The following is a 6,602-nucleotide window of genomic DNA, read 5'->3' on the forward strand; positions in this document are numbered from 1 at the left end:
AGTGATAAAGTGCTAGTGGTTGTGGGTGTGTGTATGTTCAGTCCATGAGTTTAACGTGGGTCAGATGTCAGGAGGCAGAGTTCAGGAGTCTGACAGCTGTGGGGAAGAAGCTGTTCCGGTACCTGGTGGTCTTAGTCCGGACTAGGCTCCTGTAGCGCCTCCCAGAGGGCAGGAGGGTGAAGAGTCCATGTGATGGGTGACTGGGGTCTTTGATGATTTTCCCAGCCCTTTTCAGACACCGCTTCCTGTAGATGTCCTTTATGGCAGGAAGTGGTGCTCCGGCAATGCGCTGGGCAGTTTTCACGACCCTCTGCAACGCCTTCCGGTCCGAGGCGGAGCAGTTCCCGTACCAGACTGTTATACAGTTGGTCAGGATGATCTCGGTGGTGCAGCGATAGAAGTTCACCAGGATGTCTGAGGACAGGTGGTTCTTCCTCAGAGTCCTCAAGAAGAAGAGGCGCTGGTGAGCCTTCTTGACCAGCTTGGAGCAGTTGGTTGTCCAGGTGAGATCCTCGGAGATGTGGACTCCCAGGAACTTGAAGCTGCTCACACGCTCCACAGCCGTCCCCTTAATGTAGATGGGTGGATGTGGGTCAGCATTCCTCCTGTAGTCCACGATGAGCTCCTTGGTCTTCTTGGTGTTAAGCAGCAGGTTGTTTGTGTCGCACCACTCAGCCAGACGATCCACCTCCTCCCTGTAGGCGGTCTCATCGTTGTCGCTGATGAGGCCAATCACCGTGGTGTCATCTGCAAACTTAATGATGGTGTTGGAACCATCAGCAGGTCTGCAGTCGTGGGTGAAGAGGGAGTAGAGGAAAGGGCTCATCACTCAGCCTTGTGGTACACCGGTGTTCATTGTGATTGTTGATGAGCAGCGGGAGAGAGGAGACGGTTGTAGCTCGACTTAGATTCGGGCACACTGGTTTGAATGGCAAATTAGTTTTAAAAGGGAAACACCGTACAGGGGAGTGCGAGTGCAGTAGAGAACAGGCAACAATAGAACAAGTTTTATTGCACTGTCAGTAGTATGATGCTGAAAGATGACAACTGATCAAAAAGCTTGACGATATGAAAATGAAAGTGGACTTGGTTGTTTTATTTCGCAAGAACTCTATAAGTGAAAGCTATTGGGCCATATTTGGGGTTTTAAGGCAGAGTCATTTGTTTGGGGAGATTTTTTTTATTTTGTTATTTCGGTCCACACTCCACACCAGTTGGTGGCGCTAATGCACCATTTTTCTTTTTGCCAACCACTGATAAACCCTATAAAGAAGACGAAGAAGAAGAAAAAACCCAAAAAAGAAGAAGAAACCACATAGTTCCCGTTTCATTCCTGTGTGTTTCTCATTTTTTCCCCTCTCACTAGTGATGGCCAAATGAAGCTTTCTGAAGAACTGAACCTTGTATTGAAAAAGGGTTCATTACTCGAAGCTTTTCAACAGTCCTGTCTGGTGACATCTGGTGGGCAAAAATATGAAGAGCAGCTTGAATCTACAACGAACTGAAATGAACTGCTCGATAATGACAGCCAACTCTACAGGGTGGAGTTTACATTAATGTCTGATATTGGGTCACCGTTGTGTTGCTTTGAACATGTATTTTTTGGGTGAAAAAAAATTGTTGTTTATTTGTTTAATAAATTTTGATCAACTTCGCTCGTTTAAACAATCGTCACGGTGTGGTCTCTCTTTGTTTGCGACTTCTTGATGTTGGTAGATAGTAATATCTGAAAAATACATATAATATACACATTATAATGTACAACACGTTAAGGAGTATGCTTCTGCTGTGAGGTCCTGCCTCCATGTACTAATACAATTAATCACTGGACAGCTGAACAGGTATGTTTATTAATAATATTATATTTGGCCAATATTCTTATACATATTTTTGACCTGGGGGCAGAATTGAGTGTGAACTGGAAAGGGAAAATGCTTATGAACTTGCAAATTAAAAACATGATGCTTTTAAGGTAACCCTTTTTCATTTAAGAAGAGAATTTGTTCCACTGTGTGATGGCCGAGTCTGCTTGTTTTCATGGAGTAATTTCTCCTGCCTTAAAAAAAACCCTCTCAGAAGAGGCTGGAGTGCACAGAAACTGGTAGAGATGCAGGTATCTGGTCGTCCTGGGTTCCACAGACTATCAGCTAAAAAGAATAAACACATTAAATTGCTGCACATTTGTAGAATAACATTTTAAGATTACTTTAAAAATAAAATATTTTTATTACATTAAATGTAAAGAGTCAAATGGAAGTCTTTGTAAAGTTATTTCATGATATGTACATTATGAAAAGCAGATTTTTGACAATTTAAGTTTTTTATGTTTTTAGATAAAATAAACACGCAAAAAAAAACAAAAACAAAAAAAAACAAAAAAAAACAAGAACACAAAACTGGCAAACCCAATATCGTGCGAGATCAATCAATTGGAGACCAGAACAACAAACGACAGAGGCACCAGACAAGTGCAATCAAACGATGAGTTTATTAACACCGGAGAGGAACCATCAGCATATGTCTTCCTCTGACAAAAATACAATGGATGCGGGTTTTATAGCAGGGAGGATCACGCCTCCACGTACACGTCAACACAGGTCAAAAATACATTGTGTACAGTCATTGTTTACAGACAAGGGTACATCTTGTACATCTCTAATAACTATAAACAGACATGTAACTTCTCTTTTCTATAACACTTGCCTTTTAAGGTAATAAACTTCAAGCTTCAGGGCCTCTAAGGGCTAATAATTGACCCTCGTCATCAATCACTAAGTAGACAGAATTGGCGCAGGTCTCAAAAAGAAGCAGAAGACACTTGGGCCTTCGCTCAGGCCTGCTACTAGATTAATTTGTGTATTGTAAGCATGCATGCAATTAACCTGCTATGTTCTCATCTTCCCTCAACATGTATCACCTGGACACTCTCACCAGTGAAGCTTAAAACCCTCTTGGATGGAACATCAACTCTAAACAAGCACAGATATGCAATGTGTATAAAATGAACTCTACCCGTGAATAGAATGAATGTGATGACAAACATATTCAATGCAATATGAACCCTGTAAGAAATATTACTGATAAAATAATGCTGTAAAACATGTTCTTAATGCATTTATCATAAGGCAGATTATATGGTAGCAATAAAAGAATCTCTGAATCCCAACACCAACCAAAACTGACCAAAATCAACCGAAAATACTCCCACACGACAGAACCTCTCCGGCTCCATATCTCTCAATAGAACGATCTGTGGTTTGCTATCTCTCACCATCAGAACACTCCACAAATCCTGCGGATTATAGCACCGCCGCCACCGCTACTGTTTTGCGCAACCATGACAATAAACTAATTCACCATCACCGATAGATTCGTCATTCCTTTGCATAACTTGAGCTATTTGGTCGAGAAACAGGTCAGGGTCATATTGATCATCAGGATTTAAAACAGCTTGAACATCTGAAGCCAACGAGGGTCCACGCAGGACCACATTTAGAACACAACCCTGCTGAGATCCAGCCACAGCTCTATCACATTGGCAGCTTTTAACTCTTTCTGACACTTGTTCTGGATCATCAAGACTTATGTCCCTAAAATCAAGGCACTCACGCAATTCTCGGGCGTTGAAATTAGGTATCTCTCTAATGCTACGCTGACTAACTGCCCGCCCCAGACTGAACAATGGGCTCGAATACTGCAGCACCTGTTTGTGAATGGTTAACACTTTTGGAATTTCCATTGTTTGAGGGGTTGTGTGGTGATGCGTCAGCAGCAGCTGCAGCAGCACCCAGATACGCATGTACGCCAGGTGCACACTCCCGATCAGCTGTGACAGAAGCCTCAGCAATAAGACAATCAGCGGTAGCCTGAGTAACAACAGTCCCTACAGCAGCGGCAGCAACAGCCGTGACAATAGGCATATCCGGATGTGAATCGGTTGCATGAGCAACAGCATCGATATAAACAGCATCATCAGCAACAGCTTCAGAATGAGTTGGACAAGGACGTGCATTAGACAGGACTGTTTGCTACAGCGACACTACTAAGTCTTGCATGCAAAACTTCGCATTTGTTTATTATTTGCGCAGCCCACTGGTTAAAAGCCTCAAAGTGAAACCATTTAGCTCGAGTGGAGGTACCATCATTGTGTTTGAATAATTTACGGGGTGGGTCCATGGTGTAGACTTTAAAAGTCAGCGATTTAACAATCTGGTACTAATGAGATCTAATAAATCCCAGGTATTGTTTATTGCCTGCTGGGTACTAGTTAGAGCCACTGCTATTAATTGCAAGTCCCCCTGTGCTGCTTCTTGATGTTGGTTGACTTTAGCTGCTATTTCTTGCACATCCCTCTGTACTGCTTGTTGATGTTGGCTGAGTTTAGCATCGATCAAAGATAGTATATCGTTGTTTGAAGCAGAATGGCTCTGATCAAAAGTAGAGGTGTTTGCTGCATTTAAGTATGCGTCATATGCCTGTGATATTTGCGAGTCTGTTATGCAGCCTTCTTCAAAACCTATGTCTGTACCACTGTTGTTTCTGAGACATTCTGGCGTGGTGGGTATGTCAACTATATTGAACTCTGATAGGCTGTACTCAGAAACATCGCTGAAATCACAAGGCAGGCACTCGCGTGCATGTATGGTCCGGTGATGAAGAATGGTTCTGAGTCTCCATTGTTGCACAAAGCTTGTGGTTTTTCTTGTTGTTCTGGGAGTTCAATATCGCGTATATATTCCAAAAGCATCAAGGGGTCTTCATGGTCCGCATCGTGGGAAGGGGTTGTGTGATTGCTGTAGAGATAGACGTGTGTTAAACACACACACACACACACACACACACACACACACACACACACACACAGGTCTGTGTTATTCCGGATGGCCCTGGTTCTTGACACGCTGCGTACTCTGTCTCAGGTCTGGTGTATTAGAACATTTGTAAATATTTAAACCTTTTTTTCCTTTATATTGGTTGTCATGTATACAGAGACTTGTATACATACCTAATGTAAGGCTTGGTGTTATTGCTCCCGCTGCTGTAGATATTTCTGGACAGCTTTTTGACCCTGTGTCCGGGGGGATAAGGACAGTTAATGCACGGTTTCAACAAAACACTCTTATATTTAAAACATGTGTAACACTGTATATACCCTGTGTTTTTTAGGGGTGTAGTTTGCCCTATATAGGCTTGTGATCCTGTAGAAAGAGACAGAAACATACATTTTAAACGTTACTATATGAGAAACAGGTAAGATTGCTTCTAAAACAACGAGACAAACTGCTTTGAGTGAGCGAGTGACTTTTTTAAAAAAAAATTTTTAAAGAAGAAACACAAACCTTGTGTATGTGAAATGTATGCTGTCCCGTTGTGACGAGCTCTTAAAAATCAGGCTTTGGTTTTAGAAAAGAAAACACATTGAATATGCTATGATATAAATTTAAAAATACATTAATAGTCTTGTTTTACTTACCATATATGAAGTCCATGTTAAAAAAAAAAAGAACACTGTTAGCTTTGCTGTCAGTTCTGCTGAACGAAGCGTTGTGCTCGCAAGGGCTGATGTGTAGTAGTGAGGAAAAATACAGGGTGTCTGTGTCATGTCTGTGTGTAGGCAGGCAGGAAGAGAGGACCCAAAATGCAGGACTCAAGGAGGTGGAAGAAACTTCAAAATACACAGCTTTATTGCTGGGAGGAAGCAGAACAGAAAAACACTAACTAAACTGGGAGTACAGAATAACTAGCCGGGTTAGCAGGCTGGCAAACAGAACACACAGAAGAAGAGAGGGTACAACACAACACTAAGCAAGGGCAATCACAGGGCTAATATACACAGGGAAGTAATCAGGGAATGGAAGACAGGAGGGAGACAGAGCTGGGAGAGATCAGGGCTAACGAGACAGGGGGAGCGAAGCTGGACACACTGGCATAGTACATAACCTTTCAAAATAAAACAGGAAACAATAAACAAAGATGCAGACTAGCAAACACGGACTTTACACGGGCAGAATTAAACCTAAACTAAACACGAGACACAACCTAAGAGCTAATCCCTCACCAAGAATAACTGAAAGAGATCTATAATAACAATAATAATAATAATAATAATAATAACAACAATAATAAACAAAGCACCAGAACATCAGAAAATAATCCATAATGCAAAAATAAACCAAAATATAAGAAACTCAAAATGCTGGGTCAACACTGACCCAAAACCGTGACACTCTGATTAGGGTGTTTTTATATAGGTGGGGTTGGTTTCAGTTGACCTCTGAGAAGTAGAGATAAAAGAGTAGGATGTAAAGAAAACCCCTCGGAGGTTCGGTTGGTCAGTAGAAAGTGTAATTGACAGATAAAAGAGCAGTTTGTAATGAAAAAAGGTTGAAACTATAGAGGTACAGTTAGTCACTAGGAGGTGTGATTGTCCTGGAAAAACCTTTGGAGGTTCAGTTGGACATGGTTTCAGCTGACCTCTGACATGGAGAGATAAAGGAACTGTTTGTAATGAAAAAAGGTGGAAACTATGGAACTACAGTTGGGATGTGTGTGCTGGGATGTTCTTGATAAGGAAGCCGCTTTTATTGTTTTATGACTTGTTT

The 6,602-nt window shown here is 41.8% G+C and overlaps 1 long non-coding RNA gene across 1 annotated transcript; it reads right to left on the bottom strand.

Moving 5' to 3' along the window:
* Positions 1-3,071: 3,071 nt before the first annotated feature.
* Positions 3,072-6,032, bottom strand: LOC120441881. The gene is made up of 5 exons (XR_005614347.1): positions 5,474-6,032; positions 5,340-5,393; positions 5,153-5,198; positions 5,006-5,068; positions 3,072-4,793 (listed from the first exon to the last, which is right to left on the bottom strand). It is a non-coding gene; the product is annotated as an uncharacterized LOC120441881 (long non-coding RNA).
* Between the last annotated feature and the right edge of the window lie 570 nt (positions 6,033-6,602).

This window comes from Oreochromis aureus, linkage group 9 (assembly GCF_013358895.1).
Source record: "Oreochromis aureus strain Israel breed Guangdong linkage group 9, ZZ_aureus, whole genome shotgun sequence".
NCBI lineage: Eukaryota > Metazoa > Chordata > Actinopteri > Cichliformes > Cichlidae > Oreochromis > Oreochromis aureus.